Below are 19,338 nucleotides of genomic sequence, written 5' to 3'. Positions count from 1 at the left end.
ACGCTTGAAGCACGAAGCTCATCGGTAGATTAAACCCCGAAGCGGTCAGGTACAATCGAGGTATACGGACCGAGTAGAAAAGATAAAACTATGAATTAAAACAAACAAAAGAACCGGTGGCTTATTTTTCTTTGTTTACATACTTTTGGATAAGTTCAAACTACGTAAAATCGCGACTACAGAAGTTCCCGCATTAAATTCACAATATGCTAGGTATACATGAGAAGCGATAATTAGTAGCAATTTTTCCATCAAGAGTTGATGTTAAGAAGGCTTACCCAAGGAAGAAGGTAGGTAAAGATTCCTCTTAGTTTAAAGGCAGGTGAGAAAATGTCATCAAAAAGTAGTGGAGACATATTTTATTTATATACGTAGTGATAAAATAGAAAACATATGCAAATTACACATAACACACAGGCACTCCGATAAAACATTGAGGCAGAAGAAAATAAGGCGTCTGTGATTCCCAGACTACAAGATCTGAAGAAGACTAGAGAGAAGTGAAACGATAAACATAACCTTGGAAACCATTTTAATCTGATACTTAAAATGCATTTGAAAATTAGGATTATTTGGATCGTGTTCGGCACAAAAGAACTAAGCCACATCAGCTATTGCCTAATTTAACTGAGCAATTTGATATTTTACAAGAGAACATTCGTGCGGATTTTTTTTGATAATTTTAAGAAAGTTGCTTCGTTGTATGCAGAAAATTCACCGAAATTGCAAGAAAATCCGCACAACCGTTCTTATGGAAAAAATTAAATGCTGCAATTAAATCTGGCAATAGCTGATGTGGCTTAGTTCCTTGCTACTTAACGCAGTCCATTTAAAGTAAAAATGATTCGTAGTTAGTTAGTTAGTTATTATTGTTCATACGCATTTAGTTTCTGAGGCTATAAATGTATTTACAAAACTTCTAAAAGTGTAAATGTAAAATTATGAAAATTTTATATTTTTCACCTTATAGGATGTGAAAAATGTCAATGATAAAAAAATCTGATACAATCCTACATCTATAAGAATTATGGAAAAATAAGCAGAAGAAAAGAGGAAGAGGGAGGGGAAGAAGAGGAACGAGACAATTGACGTCAAAACATCGATTCGTCACTGCAAAGTGACCGAAAACGCGCCTTCACTCAGTAAGATAGGCAAAAGATCATTGCTCAGCAAAACAGTTCGTATCCTCAGCGCGAAGCTCCATTATTTTATCCCTTTAATCCTCTCGACTTTCGCGGGCGAAATAAATTGCGAGGTACAAGTCACACGAACGCAAATACGTCTTCAGACAATGAAAACGCGTCGGGGAACAAATTAAAAGCACGGATGCATTTAAAGACGAAACCATACCACCATCTGAGCACCGAGCTGATGCCACGAAAGTTAGGATGCGGGGCGAAATTGAGGCACCGATGCCAGACGGAACGGAAAAACTCATAAAACTCATGGAAAATGGGTCACTAAATCTTGTGTTCTTTTATTTAGTATGCTGAAAGTACCAGGTGAGCAGCTTACAGTGGCGCGGGGTACTTTGCGATATATCGATTGATCTGTCATTTAAACCTCTGAAAAGGGATCGATGAACAGGAGGTTCGCAACCACCACCGTAATGATCGATCTTTTATCATAGCTGCAAATGGGAAAATATCGATAATTGATAAATCACATCTCGCCAATGGTAAATCACGTGTTAATTTATTGCGTGTTTTCGAGCTGAAATCCCGGACAAGCCCGCTTTTAAAAAGTCCGAAGGCTCGAAGGAATTTCAAACGCGCCGGAAAGGCGGAAAAATGTCGGAAGTGATGTACTACGGCAGTCGAATTGCTATCCGATCTCATTTTCCACTGATGTTTGTTAAAATACAACGTATTTCAATGTGGACATGTGGCTTGTTTACTACAAATAACATGAATGAGATCAGATTCTTTGATTCTGAAGATATAGTTTCGACTTTCCTATTGTTCTCATGTGCAAGAAGTAGAAAGACGAAAGTCGTAGAATCCCTTGCTCGCCTCTGTGCCAGATGACATCATTCGGTTCGGCGCGAAATCGGGACGTTTTAAATAGGCCAGTTGCGCTGGTAACAGAATCGTGTTTTTGATGCATGATTCTTGTTGATCAGTTGAAAATGATAAGATCTGTTCAAACAGCAACTTTCTACGTTCAATATCAACCGACATATCGTCCTTTGAAAAATTGGCTTTTTGGCGTAATTCACCGCGGTTGTGCATAACATGTTATGTGCCATCGCGGTGGATGACGTCATAAATCAAGATTTTCAAGGCGCGATATCACGGTTAGTTTTCAACGTAGAAGGTTGCTGTTTGGACGGATCTTAGTATTTTTAGCTAATCCACAAGAATAAAGCATCAAAACATGATTCTGTGACCGGCGCACCTGACCCTATTACCAAAAAAGTCGTGCTTTTGGAACTGCGTGTTTCTCGATTCCTGAAGTGCTTTTTCGCGTTTTTAATATGCGCATCGTGTTCTACGCGTCATTTACCTTCAGAAATCGAAGTTTGCAAGTCAAATTTCGTTCACGGTTTAGAGAACCATTGGATGTAATCAGTGGCGTGGCGTGCAATAATCGATTATCGATACCTCGCCATTTGAAGCTATGGTAAAGAATCGATTACTAAGGTGTTCTCTGCGAACACCCTGTTTATCGATCCTTTTCCATAGGTTTAAATGGCATAACAATCGATATATCGCAATTCACGCCACGCCACTGGATGTAATTTAATTAGAGGAAGATCGGGCAACACGAAACGTGTGCTCCGAGTTGTTTTGGACGTCCAGTGTCCGGTCCGGAGCGGCTGGCGGCTGGCTGAGTGCTGTTTGTAAATAAAAATGAGAGAAGGGTCTGGACAAATGACAGCGGGCTCCTGGACGGAACCGACGGAAGTCGTTTTGAACACGAAGTTTAGAATTGGTGGAAAGTTAGACGGACACCGGACCGAAGCATCAGGGCGATGGCTACCGCGTGTTGCCAAGCGATCCCGCGTTTACTTGCCGTCGCCCGAGAAGTAAGCTAATTCGCCTTCAAATCCCGAGGTAGGCCAAAAGACATCCTTCGTGCAGCAAAAGCTTGACCGAATTTCGGAGAGGAACCAGCCCACATAAAGTTGGGACGGAGAGAAAGATGTTTGAAGCTGTATTCCTCCGGAAGACTCACTGACTCAATGGAGAAAATCAACATGAACCCGCTTTTCACGGCTTAATTTTGTTTCAACTTTGACTTTTTGGCAGGAGAAAATATAAGACAAGTAGAACTCAAAAACATTCTTAACTCAATATTTTCGAAAACGTGGGAGGGTTCCTTTCTGATAAACTCGGTCCCGATTAAATTTGGCAATCGCTGATGTGGCTTGGTTCCTTTCTGCTTAGCGCGGTCGAAATATGACTCCTCTCCGCTTAACATCATTCTGATATTGGGCGTAGACACTTGGGGTTCGAATGGATCTTCGTATCTCTGCCTGATCCGTAAACCTCACACATTAAAACTCGATTAAGTGACTCTCCCCAACTGACCCAGATGTGTTGATCCGAATCAATATCCTGGTGACGTCACAGCACTCAGCAGTCAGCAGAGTCATCTGCAAGTGGACTACATTTTGCAATGAGGAACTATTATTCTGGTTCATTTTATAAACAGCATATGTACCATTGAATTTCATATGCAGTTAGGTGTTTTCATGAATGAGCCTGGAATAGCGGTTCCTAATTGCAGGGTTTCGACTAAAACGGGCTAATCCTGTCGTCTAGCTATAAGAAAGTATCCCATGTAAATATTGTTCTCAATTTTTTTGATTTTTTTCAATAAAGGAACTTCAAAATAATAATAAAAAAAAAACAGGGTGGCCAAAAATCAGTGCTCTTCAGCACAATCCCAAGGAGTTTAGTACCTCCTCAACAGAAAAATTCAGTACTTTTTCAGTACCTCCATTCAGCGAAATTCGAAAGTTTGAAATTCGCGCTGGAATTGTGACGAAAATGACGTAGGCACAAAATTTCATTGGCGGCTTGAAGATCAACTGACTGCACAATTGCAATCTTGCAGGCAAATACTACTCTAATAATCAACGCGCAGTGGATTGCATACTTTCCAGGCTTTACTAAAAAAACACGCGTGGTATGAGGAAAAAATGTCGGACTTCCTTGCGAAATTTCCGCAATTTTTCAGTACTTCCAGACCGCCCTTAAATATCAGTGCTATTTCCAGAAATTTCAGACTAGCAGACAGTTCGACACCCCGGTTACAGGTGGCGAGAAGCGACAAATTCCGGAGATTTTAGCGGAATTTCCGTATTTTTCCAGTTCTATCGGCCCGGTTTAAAAAATCCGGTGTCCTGGATTTTCCGGACCAGTAAAAACTAGCTGTGATATTGTAAAATGTGGTCCAGTTATAGGGTGACTACTAAAACAGGCTTGCCAAAAATCAGTGCTTTTTCAGTTTATTTTTAAGAAATTTAGTAACTCCTCAACAGAAAAATTCAGTACTTTTTCAGTACCTTCTAATGACGAAATGCAAAAAAACTTCAAAAATTTGAATTTCTCGCTTAAATTGCGACAATTTGACGGATTTATGCTGAAAGGAACTATGATGAACGCAAACTCTATGCACATAGTTCCTTTTAGCACAAATACGTCCAAATATGACAAATAAATGAAAAAACTCCGGACCCTCTTGCGGAATTTTCGCACTTTTTCAGCACTTCCGGACCGCCCTTAAAAAATCCGTACTATTTCCGGACTTGTAGACATACTCTGCAAGTGGACCGTGGCAGGGTGCCTACTAAAACAGGCTGATCAAAAATAAGTACTTTTACAGTACTTTTTCAGTTCATTCTCAAGAAATTCAGTACCTCCTCTAACAGAAAAATTCCGTACTTTTTCAGTACCTCCATTTGACGAAATTAGAAAAAATTTCAAAAATTTGAAATCGCGACAAAAATGACAAAAAATTAAAAAATTCCGGACCTTTTTATGGAATTTCCGCACTTTTCTAGTACTTCCGGACCGCCCTTAAAAAATCAGTACTCTTTCCGGACTTTCCGGAAATTCCGGACTTGTAGACACCCTGCAAGTGGACCGTGGAGGCGGATTTCGGGTGCCACGTGGCGTCTAGGAAGTTGGGCGCGGCAAAGGACACAAGGAGGGGTGGGGGTGGGGTTGTGGGTGGCGGAGGGGGCGGGGGTGGAAACAAAGGACCAGGATGGAAGTTGAGTGAGCTCCTGTCATGAGCGGGGCCCGGGGGTTCCGGCTCCGGGGCCGGAGTCTCCGGAATCGTGCTCGGGCAGAGAGTCTGGCATTTGTCACGGAAAGTGAGTCCTGGCACCGGAGCGAAACACCCGACAGGACACCCTCCCACGGACGCGCGACCCACCGTGGACTGAGTCAATAGGAGAGATCGGACGAAATTTGGAAACTTCCACAGCTTATAACTCCGTTTATACAAAACTTTGAGGTTTTAGAAGTATTGGTTTCCTCGTGAAATTTTCTACCTAAAGCACCCCTTGAAATGTAAAATGTAACGAAATAAATATGAAAATTTGCAGTTTTGGTCAAAATTTTCATGTTTAATTGACTCGATCCACTGTGCGCCGTTTGAACATTCGAATGTTGCCAAATTTCCTCTCAGAGTAAATTTATTTTTGAGAATGGTTATGAATATTTTTCATCGAAATTTTTTTCGAAAATTTGGAAACTTTAAAAGCTTATGACTCCGTTTATACAAAACTTTCCGGTTTTAGAAGTTGTTCCATAGGATTCGTCGTGAAATTTTCTTTCAGAAACACCCCTTTTAAAAGATGTGGCGGAATAAACGTCAAAATTTGCAGTTTTAGTAAAAAATGTCATGTCCGACCTCTCTAATTGACTCGACCCACTGTGCGCGCGTGCCCGCCACGTCCGAACCGCCGATTAGGATTGGCCGTTCCGAAACGATTGCTACGAGACTTCGATTTTTTGAAGCGATGATCGAGAAAATCCCGTCGAGACTTATCGAAAAAGTCTCATAGAGTTTGCGAAAGGGTTGAATGGAACGACTCCTCTAACGAAATGTTCACCTGTGTTCGTTTTCGAAGCGAGAAGCTAAAAAATTGCGTATTTCTTACGTAGATTGTGAGCATTTCAAACTTTGCCAATGCGCTCATCGTCATTTTTGAGACATTTACTGATAGAAACAACTCTTATCTTCGCTCTAGCAAAAGTTTGCAACGGGCCCATTGCTCAACTCTTTGGTCATCAGTCATCATGAGGCGAATCTAAACGTTGACTTCCGAGAGAAACTCGTAAACTACAGAGAAAATGACAATGCGGGGTCTCTAGAACATTATTGGGCGCGTATCCCCCGCACTTCAAAACCTGGCCCGGTCGAAAAATTCCACACGGTGAATGGCTGGATAAAAAAAGCGTTTTAATGGGGCGATCCGCCGAGATTGATGATAGTAGGATGGAAATTTGATAGGACGGGGACAGCTTATGCTAAACGCCCCGGCGAGCTACTTGTTGATGCCGGCGTGTTGAGGAGGAGTTGGCCCCGGCGGAAAATCGAATCGCCAATTTTCTCCTCGTTCGGTTTCCCATTACCCCCCCCCCTTTTCTCCCCCCGGGACCCTGGGAGTAAATGGAAATTCATACGAGCACTCGAAGACCTTTCTTCTCATTTTTGCCTGTCAGTATCCCAAGTTTATGACCGCGGCCGGAGATGTAACGCGCCTCGAGATGTCCAATTTCCATTTCCAATAAACACAGCCGGAGCGGCCGCATCTGAACACTTACGCTTTCCATAAATTTCGGTTTAAAACGAGACGAGTTTGGGCCTCGATTTTCAGTTTCTCATCCGGTCCGGAGTGACAATCTCTCGGATTTCAGAATATCCGGACTCCTCAGGATTTCCTAAAATACGATTTCCTGCAGTGGCGTGGTGTGCTTTGCGATATATCGATTGCTTTGCCATTTGAACCTATGGAAAAGGATCGATAAACAGGGTGTTCGCAGCGAACACCGTGATAATCGATTCTTTACCATAGGTTTAAATGGCATAACAATCGATACATCGCAATTCACGCCACGCCACTGATTTCCTGGCTGTTCCTTGGAGGCAATGTACATTACAGGATGTCACAGGGTCAAATGGCCGCATTGCAGGAGCGTAGTCTAGGGGTAAAAATGAGACTTTTCCTCCCGTTGAGTTTTTTCCCGAGAGCACCTCCTGGAGGCGCTACGGCTTCCCCAATTTTTCGGGAAAACCATCGTTTTTTTCTGAATTTTGGGTAGATATGGAAAAAAACTCATTAAATATGACCAATCCTTGTGATTTTTAGCGCGGCCTCGAAAATACCGATATCTTAAGTTAGAGGTTGGATTTTAGGAGGGACGGGTCTTTTACCGAGTTTTCTGCCTTGAAAAATCCAAGGCCCTCAAAAACCCCTCTTCAACTGAAGATATCGATATTTTGGAGGCCATAGATGGATTCAGCGCCAGGAATTGTGGAGGCTTGCCATTTTTTATAAGTTTTGATCCATAACAGTTTCCGAAATCCAGAAAACACGATGATTTTTCCTATATCTTATTAAGAGGCCCCGTAGTTCCTTCAGAGGGTACATTTGGAAAAAACTACAGAACAAAAATGACTTATTTTTACTCATACAAAACACTCCTGAAGTATGTCCTTTGGACCTTGAGATACCCTGTATTTTTGAGACCCCGCACTAGTTAATCTAAGCAATTCAATCGGGTGAGGTAAAAGTTCATCGACATTTCCCCCATTTGAAGCTATAGTAAAGAATCGAATATTGAGGTGTTCGTTGCGAAAAGCCTGCTTACCGATCCTTTTCCATAGGTTTAGATGGCAGATCAATCGATACATCGCAAAGCACGTCACGCCACTAGTCAACACTGGTCCCTTTCCCCTCCTTCCTTTTTGCGTTAATTTCTAAATTCTAAACTCTTTCCGCTTGCAGATGAACCAGATCAATGATCGAATTTTCCGAGCAGCTTATTGGTTAATCAATATGGGTACGCTCTCGCAGCCGACAGCAAGCAGGTATCGCGATGGGCCCCGGACAACGCCCTTCCGCCCCCACCTTCGCCACCCCCCCCCCCCGCGAGATCCCAGAGGGGATGAGGGGCGAGGCCCATTTTAGCGAGAAACAGACGCCTTTAATAAAACTGTCATATTTAACGGAATTGAAAAGAATAGACTTTCATCACGACTACACACCTCGGCACTCGCTCAACACTGAGCAGTGTTGTCAAGTTGAGCTTCGAATGAGACTCGAAAACTATGCTTTGGAGTGAATTCACCTGAAGGGCATATACAGTTCGTTATGTGCTATACTTGGATATTACATATGATGAACAACAGCATATCGAAAGAAATAAGGCATGCTTTGTTGGACAGCACGCGTTGAGAAGGACGTCCATCAGCGCATAATATGTACTAGCTGGACAAAGTTTCCACGAGACAGCTGACATTACAGAGGAATGGAGCTCTTGCATGCGTCAGGAATTGGTGATTTAAGAATTGATCCCTACGTAAAATTTCGCAAGAAACACGACGATGCCTCTGATTTTCTCTAAAATCAACTCAAAAGCTCAAAAAAAGCTCTCAAAACGGAGGCCGCAATGGAGGGGATATTCCACGCTACCCTGAGAGTCCGCACCTATATTAAGACAAACTCTCTATGCAAAGATAGGGAGCAAATATATTAGCAGGGTTGCCGTGTTTTCTGTTTCGGTGTGGCAACCCTGTCAATGTATTTGCGTCCTATTCCTGCATAGAGAGTTTGCCTTGATATGAGGTGGACACTCAGGGTAGCGTGGGGTATCCCCCCCCATAACGGGCTCAACTTTGAGAGCTTTCTTTGAGCTTTGAACTTTGAATCAGAGAAAATCAGCAGCACCCTCGTGTTTCTCACGAAATTTTTCATAGAAATTAGTACTTAAATCACAAATTCCTGACACACGTAAAAGCTCTACGAAGGACCTTTTCTGCCCACTTGACAACGTCGCAGATATATTTTATGTTCACTCATATCTCATCGCTCACTAAGTTTGTGGCACACTGCGTGGGCTTTTTCCTTGCCACTTTTGCCTAGTTTGTCTTCTTGTACCCAGGCCTTGGTGCATTTCCGCCTTCGCTATACTCTTACTTAAAATAGGGGCCACCCCTTCTTTAATGAAGAGGATAACATATGGTTCAACGCGTTAGCACCATTAAACAGAGAGAAATAACTTATGATAATATCTTACTTTCAGTCCACAAACAATACAAAGTAAAAAGTAACATCAAAGCGATTAAAAACTCTCGTAAGACATAAACAAGATAATAAGCTTTTTTGGATTTCAAAATGACTTTTTAGGGATTCTGAATGTAGGAATCTCGGACACTTCCCTGACTTTTCAGATTTTTTCCCTTTTTCTGACATGATTTCTCAGTAACAACCGTTTTCATAATTTTAAGTGCAAAGTCGCTAAAAATTGAAAAAATGAAATTTTTTGGCTGGAAGAGACTATTTCAAGGTTCCTCAGCAAAATTCCAGACGTCCCAGGGCAAGGTAAAATTGTCTGCCCTGATAAAAATTGGCAGTAGAATCTGTATTCAAAAATACCATAGACTTAAAGCCGGCTGTAAGATTTCCAACAGCTTCTGTAGCCGACTATACAATTTCTTATAGCCTTTTATAGCCGATGGCAATGGGCCTGCTGCAAACTTTTGCTAGAGCAAAAATAAGAGTTGTTTCTTATAGATAATGCCTCAAAAATCACGATGAGCGCATCGGCAAAGTCTGTAATGCACTCATAACTTCACAGTCTGCGTAAGAAATTTGCGGTTATTTGAGCTTCCTGCTTCAAAAACGATACTACGGCACAGGTGAACATTTTGTAAGAGGAGTCGTTCCATCGTCGGCAATAATCATCATGGCCGACGCCAATCCGCCAAAACACGTTTGATGGGACGAGATAACACCTGAACTGGATTAGACCAGATAACAATCGGTGTGTTAACGTTCATATTTTCCACGCCCGAATTGATTGACCTTGAACTCTCCTCGAACTAAGCGCGGAACTGCGCGCAAGCGTCGGCCATGATGAATATCGCCGACGATGGAGCGACTCCTCTAACAAAATGTTCACCTGTGCCGTAGTACTATCGATTTTGAAGCAGGAAGCTTAAAAAACCGCAAATTTCTTACGCAGATTGTGAAGTTATGAGTGCATTTCAGACTTTGCGATGCGCTCATCGTGATTTTTGAGGCATTATCTACAAGAAACAACTCTTATTTTTGCTCTAGCAAAAGTTTGCAACAGGCCCATTAAGCATTAGCCAGACGATGAAGTTTATGCTAAAAGTTACTAAATACGGATGATACTGTGCAATACCTCTGGTGTGAAATAGTTGCTTCATACGCCTTGGCACGCTGCGGCGCGGCGGGCGGGCAGAGAGCGCGTTTCGCGCAATGCGTGAAGTATCCCTGTTAGGTTTGTAGGCGCCAGTGCTTCGCCGCTCCGCTTTGTGTTAGACTCTAATATTTAATCTCGCGGAATCAGCGTTTTTCAACTCATGATTCTGAAATGTTTGCACACTCTCTATGGATTATTCTTATTTTAATTGATGAAAAAAATGTGTTTTAAAGGAAAATATAATGTGTGTTTTGTGAACATTAAGGTAGTTCCGTAAAAAACTTTATGATTTCCAAAGCACACGAATTTCTACACTATTTCTTATAGCCTTTTATAGCCAATGGCGATAAAGTGTAAAGCCCAGCGATAGAAACTATAGTCCGACTGTATACTTTTTTATAGCTTTGTATAGCCCGGCTATATGATTTGCTCCGCTTTCTACAGCCAGCTATATGATTTTCTATGGTCTTCTTTAGTCGGCTATGAGAACTCCTATGGTGTTTTGAAACGCAGCTCCTATCGCCAATTTTTACCAGGGTGATTTTTCAAGATAACTTGTCACCCTGAAAAATGTTATGTTTGACAAGTTTCAATGGTTAATGAGGTCCTCTCAAAATTTAGACAACTATACTGACAAGCAACTTAAAAAGCCGATATTTCTGGAGAATTTCCGCACTGCAGATGCATGAAACTCTTCAAAAGGGGTTGCTGAAAACGCCAGCCCTTCCCGAGTGACGAAAGGCTTTTTCAAAGCGGGCCATGCTAAGTTAGTCTACTATCAGTGGAAATAATTAAGGCAGGAGTGCGAGACTGGGTACGGATAGTTCTCACCTTCAATTAATGCGGATAACCACGCAACTTTCAGACAGTGTTATTCACCCATTAATTAAAAGGGGCAACCCTCCCCTTCTCGGATCAAACAAACGCAGAATTTTGCGAAGTTGCAGCCGAGAATTGCATTTGAAGGTTTGCGGGGCTTTTAAAAGTTTCTCTCATTATGTACTTATGCACATTTCGTCGCTTCTCTGACGTAAGGGCGTACCTCGATTTCCACTGAGTCTCAGAAAGCATGGCTCTATATGTAAAACAGGGTTCACGAAGAAATGTGATACGCCCTTGCGTCAGAGGGGCGAAGATTTGTATGTAAGGATAAAAACGAGATTCAAGCGGTAAGATCGTCGTTTTTCACAAGGAGTACACAATAGGAAAAAGTAACCAAAATTTTGGAAGAGAATGGGAAGTAAAACACGGAGGAACACAAGCTATATACTGCTTAATTTTGTGTGTGTTAGTTTTCCCTGTGTCAAATCAACCAAATCTTCGGGTTGAAATTGAAAGAACCAAATCTCCGCGTTGAAAATCTGCGACCTCGTGAAATTACAGAGCAGCCACCAGTATTCTGCCGTGCAAAGGAAAAACGCCGTATGAACATTCGAGAGTTGCCAAATTTTCTCTCAGAAAATAGTTATTTTTAAAGGAAGTTATGAATATTGAACAACAAAATTGTCCGTTTTCCTTGTATTTAGTGTCCGGAAAATCGACAGAAAATAAAGGTTTTTTAATAATTTTCTTACCTCTATTTGATACATCTATTTTCTTTCCATTTTATTTTTCTGTCTAGAAAATAGACAATTTCTAAGTTAAAGCTAGACAGAAAATAGAACCCCATGCTACTTGGGTTGGATTACGTTTTCTTTTCGTGCAGTTTTGATCGCCTACGATCAGCCGAATCTTACGAAGTTACGATTTGCGAAATGGACTCGCTGGAAACTCTAGCGGCATGAGCTCGACGAGGGGGCAATGGGGAGCTCCCGGGGGACCGGACCAGGATGGCAGTGGTGCCGTCCCGGGGAGACCAAGACGGGGAGCTGGTCAGCGGGAGTGACGGGAGATGAGAGACCGGGGCCCGCAGCCGCGGCCGGCTCAGCGCTCAACAGGTCATCTCGCGCCGACGATGGGCCCAGGAATGCGGTTTTCCTTCACATACTACCGACGGCCAGCCGACCCTATCTTACGACCGGCTCGCCGGGCCCCCCATGCCCCCCCCCCCCAGAATAGTCCTGGGTGCTCGCGGATCTTGCTGTTCGCGAATCTCGCTTTCGCGGTTCTAGACGCCCCCCCCCCCCCCGCGTTCTCGCCGATTGAGCCCGAGGTCATGGTTGCGATTTTTCATGACGAATCAGATCTTGAAATTTCATGTGAGATATTTCATGGGATTTCAGGAAAATATGAAAACTATTTTTCGAGATAAGTGCGAAATTAAATGAAAGGTGACTGATTTTTGCTTCTTGGCGGTTTTTAGTGCGTGTTGCGTACCTCGAGTTATCCTACTATCCTATCCTACTTCCCATATCACAATTTTCTTTTTAAAAAATACTGCGAGATCAGCTTTAAGCACTTTCGGATGAAGCGATAAGACATTTGCGTGCATAGTCTCCGACGTAGCGCGTCTGAAAATTTTACGGGAAAATATTTATCAATTTTCTAAAAAATTAGTATCGTATCGGAGGCAATAAGGCAACATTTGAATTTTCATGCGACTTTTTCCACAGAACGACAGACCGCAGAGCGAAGCGCGCGGGGCCACGGACAAAAAGTTTCGGGAACACCGTTTTGAATTCGCTCAGCGCGGCTCCACGTCAACCCCGGAACGCAAACAAGGCTGAGAAGTAACGTCTGCTACGACTGCAAGCTCCTAACTTTTTGTTTTTTACTCCGCTGTTAATGCCCCCGCTCATAAAAATTCATTAGTTACGTTTTGCGCGTCCATCAGGGTGATTAAGCCGCGAAATATTTATCATTCAAAGACTCCTCGCAACTTTGCATCTTCCCGCCGCTCTCAAGTCCGGGATACTTTCAATAGCTCAGACGAGGGCGGGTCTTCAGAGAGCTGGAAATTTATTCGGAGGGCCGCTGGGAAACTTTTTTAGCGCAGGAAGAGGCATTAGGGGTTGCAGTGTGGTTGCGAAAGTTTTGCAAGTTAAGTGTCACTTTGAATGAAGGACTTACGGTCGAATCTTAAATCTTGAGTCACTCGTCAATAACTAAGAGGTGAGGATTCTTCCCAGACATAATGGAGATGTTGCATGTGTGAGGAATTTGCGATTTGACTGTTTGACTTATGTAAAAGTTTGCGAGAAACACGACGGTGCCACTGGTTTTCTCTGTAGTCAACTCCCAAGCTCAAAAAAAGCTCTCAAGTTGAGGCCAAAATGGAGGGGATACCCACGCTATCCTGAGAGTCTGCCTCTACATCAAGACAAGCTCTCCATGCAATGATAGGGAGCAAATACATTAGCAGTGTTTACGTTTTACATTAACGTTTTCAATGTTAGAGTCCCCAAATAAAGAGGCAGCCCTGTCAATGTATTTGCTCCCTATCTTTGCATGGAGAGTTTGTTTTGATGTAGAGGTGGACTCTCAGGGTAGAATGGGATATCCCCTCCATTTTGGCCTCAACTTGAGAGCTTTTTTTGGGCTTGGGATATGATTTCCGAGAAAAGCAGTGGCACCATCGTATTTCTCGCGAACTTTTACATAAGAATCAATGGTCAAATCGCAAATCCCTCACACATGCAACATATCTTTTTTAAGGAATTTGCTTTGTACTGTGTGCAGAAAATTCACTGAAATCCGAGCACAAATCTGCACGATCGTTTTCATGTAAAAAACTAAAACGCCCAATTGAATTTGGCAATAGCTAATGTGGCTTGGTTCCTTTCTGCTTAACGCGGTCCGAATACGGCTCTAAATCGTGCTGATTTTGAAAGGACTCACCCCTCCGAAGGCGGGATTGAGCGCCGGGTAATTCGTACAAACCCGCAGTTTGCGAGGTGAGGCAGCGGGTCGAAGAAACAGCAAGAGGAAAAGTTTAAATTGAATTCAAGCCAATCTTGCTCAATTCGGATAAAAGCTGTTTAAAGCACAGAAATTATAATCGCTTCGCGTTATGGCTTCTTCAAACAAATTATGAACACTGCTGCCTGGGGCGATGAAGTAGAGTAACCCCTGTTTTCTAACATACTTTATTTTGCAACTTGCTGAATGGTTTTTTTCAACCTGGCATAACCTCGTGAGCTAGGATTGTCGTAGAGTTATAACTTCTACGTGCGGGTTAAGTCAATTCTCTATTATAGCACAGACAGAGGAGGTGCCCCGTAAATGTTAGCTCACTTCAGACGATAAAGTTTACAAGGCACTAAAACGAGTGACTCCTCTGTGTAAGTTGTGTAACGTAACAGGTTTACCCCGTATTTTTTCAGATTTTGGATGTATTCCTCGTCATAAACGCATGATTTTTTCTCAAATATATTAAGAGAAAGTCATTAAGAATATTGCTTGGTGGGAAATTTTTTCTTAAAACATCGGTTTGTTATTCAATTTAAATCAACTGCTCATTAACCACCAACGGGCGATTTCGACGATTTTTCTGGTCGCAAGGCGGGCCTTTCGGGACGCGCAGCGCCCTAGGGGTTGGGCCGCGTAGCGGTCAGGGGGCAGAGCCCCTAGTGTTTGAAATATCATCATTTGTGAAAAATACTTGAAAGGAAAATTGAGACGCACAAAATCATTTTTTAACTATTTCTTTCTATTTCAACAAAAACGAGGCATTACTGATAAGCACATTTACTTTAAAGTAAAAATTAGTAGGCTGGACAACTGTATTCGGGCTCACTGTTTCACCGAACATTTTCAGCTTGAGCTCTTTCCTCTCATCGACAGCGTGTCTATCGGTCAATCTGAAAATTCCGTTCTTGTGCGACTACCTTTCTATTCATATTGAAGTCACGCCCCCGCATGTAAACGATTAGGATGATCCCAATGTATGTAAATTTTTTCGATTTAAATTCATCGCGCTCTGCTCGTGCTGTACTCTCCCGATTCATTTAATCGAAATTCTTGAGCAGTGATTGTGCGCTACTATCCCATCATCCGAAACGACCTATAGATCCACGGTTGTCTTTTTAACTTAGTCGAAAAACTGTTTGATTCTCGGATGTTAAAACTGAAATTTCATCGATTGATTGCATTTTTACGTAAATTTTATCGAGGTGAACTTCGGAATTTTAAGTTCCGTCGCCTTTCACTGGAAAAAAAGTCGGTTGGATCTAGAGTCGAGACTCTTAAAAACATTGACAAGAAAAAATAATCCTGATTCAATCGGACTTTTTGCTTGAATCAAAAGGAAATCAATCTAAATCAAGAGGCTAAATCTCTTCTCCACTTCTTCTTCATCCACCTAAATCTCTTCGATTCAAGGAAAAATCGGATTAAATCAAGAGTACTTTTTCTTGTCAATGCTATTAAGAGTCTGGACTCGATATCTAAGCGACTTACCAGTGAAGCATTGGGTGCAGGTCTGCGATCGCCTGAAAACTTAAAGCATGCTTTGATGCCTGTGCACTAACAATAAGTATTTTCTCCGTGTAACTAGAACGGTTGCAAGTCCTTCTTTGAACCACTTAAGTACACTTCCCTAAATTACGTGCCGCTAAATTTGCGGTTTTTGACACCCCCCCACCACCTATAACGCTCTCTAACGCTGGTCTAGACCCCCTCCCTTAAAAATTACGCGGCGCTTGCCCTGACCCCCCCCCCACATTTCAATAAAAAACAAACTTAACATCACCATATACTCACATATATGTATATTGAACGGGTTGGCGTTTCTGGTTAGTGGGGAAAAGTGAAAGTATACCAGAGAATATTTTCGAGATTCTTTGAAACTTCTAAAAATGACCAACGAAAAATTCTACAGAAACTTGAAAAAAAATCACTTAAACTCTTTATTTGACGTTTTTTTCTATATCCCCCCTCCTTAACGCCGCGTAACGCTGGAGAAGCCCCCCCATCCCCTTGAAGCGTAAGCGGGGCGATTATTGAAATTTCTTGTTTGTCGGGACGACATAGATGACATAGGTTAAAAGGCGGAGCGTGATCGGCTATGTCTTATCGCTGCTTTGTCGTGCCTTTGTCAGGTGGAATGATCGACAAGCTACCGGCACCTCTTAAGTTTCCGACAGTATGTCGATCCCTCCACCTGACAAAGGCACGACAAGCAGCGATAAGACATAGCCGACCAATCACGCTCCGCCTTTTAACCTATGCATCTATGCGTCCTGACAAACAAGAAATTTCAATAATCGCCCCGCAGTGGCGAGGCGTGAACGACCGATTATCGATATCTCCCCATTTGAAGCTATAGTAAAGAATCGATTATTCAGGTGTTCGCTGCGAACACCCTGTTTATCGATTCTTTTCCATAAACTTTAATGACCGGTCAATCGATAGATCGCAAAGCACCCCACGCACGTCACTGAGCGTTACGTAATTTAGGGAAGGCCCCTCAAACGTTATCCGCAGTTATCTTAAAGTCCGATTTCCCTACTCAAAAAATCTCGACGAAAATCGATTGCGAAACCAAAGGCCGAGGGACTCATAGTGTTCCACAACAGCTTCATCCTCCTCTCTTGAGATTCAAACCGCAGATAAATCTTAGGGTTGCCCTGCGAGTCTGGCGAGAGGAATACTAAGAGAAAGAAAAATAAAAAAAAAAGTTGCATCTCGGCATCATAAAAATTAAAGCCCCGCATCTCGCGGAAACAAATCTTCGATGAATTGGACGTATTTACGCAAAAAAGAACTATGTCCATAGGGTTTGCGTGTAATATAGTTCCTTTTAGCATAAATACGTTCGATCGGGAGTCAGGGTTTCCTCCCCGCCCCGCCCGCCCGAAAAGTTCGCTATTAAAAGCCGGCGTGCGGGCTAAGGAAAAACCACTCAACTCCGACGGCATCCCTTTGAGGATTTGCGGTTTTTGGATGCGGAGTGCGGATTTTGCAGCTTCAGCGTCGAAACTTCAACGCGATTATTCGACGGAAACGACGCACAGTGGATCGGGTCGATCAGAAAGGTCGGACATGAAAAAACTGCAAATTTTGATGTTTATTTCGCCACATTTTACATTTTCAGGAGTGCTTCTAAAAGAACATTTCACGACGAATCCTATGAAACCACTTCTAAAACCTCAAAGTTTGTATAAACGGAGTTATAAGCTTTTAAAGTTTCCAAATTTTCGAAAAAAATTTCGATGAAAAATATTCATAACTATTCTCAATAAAAATAAATTTATTCTGAGAGGAAATTTGGCACTATTTGAATGTTCAAACGGCGCAAAATGGATCGAGTCAATTAGAGAGGTCGGACATGAAAATTTTGACTAAAACTGCAAATTTTTATGTTTATTTCGTCACATTTTACATTTCAAGGAGTGCTTCTAAAATAAAATTTCACGAGGAAACCAATGGAACCATTTTTAAAACCTCAAATTTTTGTATGAACGGAGTTATGAGCTCTTAAAGTTTTCGAATTTTGCCGAACCTCCTCAATCGACTCGATCCGTTGTGCGACGGTACTGCGCGCGGCGGAAAATAAAACTGGTCCGTGGTTTATTGATACGCTTTTAATGAAAACAATGACTGTGTACTTAGAAATGAAACTACGCGGGCGGCGAGCGGGGGTTGTTGATACTCTTGGAACCTCATGAACCCGGATAAGTCTTGGCGTGTTGTGGCTGCCAGCCCGGCGGAGGCTTATCTTCGCTAGATCCCCGGGGAAATCGGAATAAAATGTCTGTGATTGGTGGAAAAATCTGCTTCTCCTCTTGCAATTCCTTCACTTCGATAATATTGTATGTTGCACACATCTTATCCTGGATTAGTGAGACACCTACATCCTACAAACTTACACTCTACCACGCTAAGGAAAAAACGCCGTATGAGCCTTCAGACGTTGCCGCACCTATCCTCCAAGGAAAGTCGAATTTTCTTACATCATGAAAAATTGAGCATATCCCCCCCCCCAAATTTCAAACGGTTTTGTCCGCAATGAACCACTAGACAAGATACGAATTTCAGCATTCTGATAGATGTTTCATAATCAAAATTTCACGTAAAACACGATGCGCGCACAACAAAAATTACCGAAATCAACTTCTTACAAAGATATTTAATGATTCCTGATGCGTGAATTCAAACCACCCGCTCTTTAAAACTCAATGCTCTACGTGATTCACATGGCGCGCTAAACATTATCATGATAGTCTCTGCGATATATAAATCTGGCAACCTCAGTCTTGACGCTTTGGCTCAGCTATAGCAAATTGCTTATAGTTTGAACGACACGATGGGAAATGAACATTGCTCGATTGAGAAGCTTGCTGAAACCGTTGTAGTGCGCGATTTGACTCACGTACAGCTTTGAGTTTCTTGTGGACGGACAGTTCAAATTCCTCGTAACTAATGTGACATAAAAACGTTAATATATTCGTTAGGAGTTGGTTTCAGTAATTTTCGTTGTGCGAATCGTGTTTTACGTGAAATTTTGGTTAGGAAACTTGTATCAGATTGCTTAAATTCGTACCTTGTCCAGTGGTCCATTCAATTAAACTATCTGTAAATTATAAGGAAAAATGGCATAAGTTTCCTAAAAAATAATATTTTGTCATGGGCGGCAACATTTAGTCGCTCCTTTGACGTGAGGGCGCATCTCGGTTTCTCAATGAGCCCCAGAAAGCATAGATTTATACACACTTTTTGAGTTACCACGAGCTACTCTCCAATCAAAAATTTCCAGGATGGTGCACAGTGAAACCTGAAAAGTTCGATGAATCTCGAAATCTCTCGCTGAAGCCATCCATGCACCGAACAAAACGCATCGAAAACGACAAATCTGCACGTGGAACATTCCAAACTTTTCCACGTTATATAACTTTAAGTTCCTGTTCGCTAACTCCCGAGACGAATCTTCCACAGCCGAATTGTTTCACTCTGCGAGTCTCGTGTATCGCCGCACACTGCAGTCTTCTCTCCGCTAACGAAAAAACATAAGAACTGCGTTTTTATGTGGTCTCAGGAAAGCGTATAG

At 42.3% G+C, this 19,338-nt stretch overlaps 1 protein-coding gene across 4 annotated transcripts in view; it reads right to left on the bottom strand.

Moving 5' to 3' along the window:
* ASPP (Ankyrin-repeat, SH3-domain, and Proline-rich-region containing Protein) overlaps positions 1-19,338 on the bottom strand; it is a 687,069-nt gene that overhangs the window by 17,982 nt on the left and 649,749 nt on the right. The gene's annotated exons all lie outside the window — the stretch shown is intronic.

The sequence above is a fragment of the Bemisia tabaci genome, chromosome 7, assembly GCF_918797505.1.
Source record: "Bemisia tabaci chromosome 7, PGI_BMITA_v3".
NCBI lineage: Eukaryota > Metazoa > Arthropoda > Insecta > Hemiptera > Aleyrodidae > Bemisia > Bemisia tabaci.
This window is presented reverse-complemented; position numbering and strand designations above follow the sequence as displayed.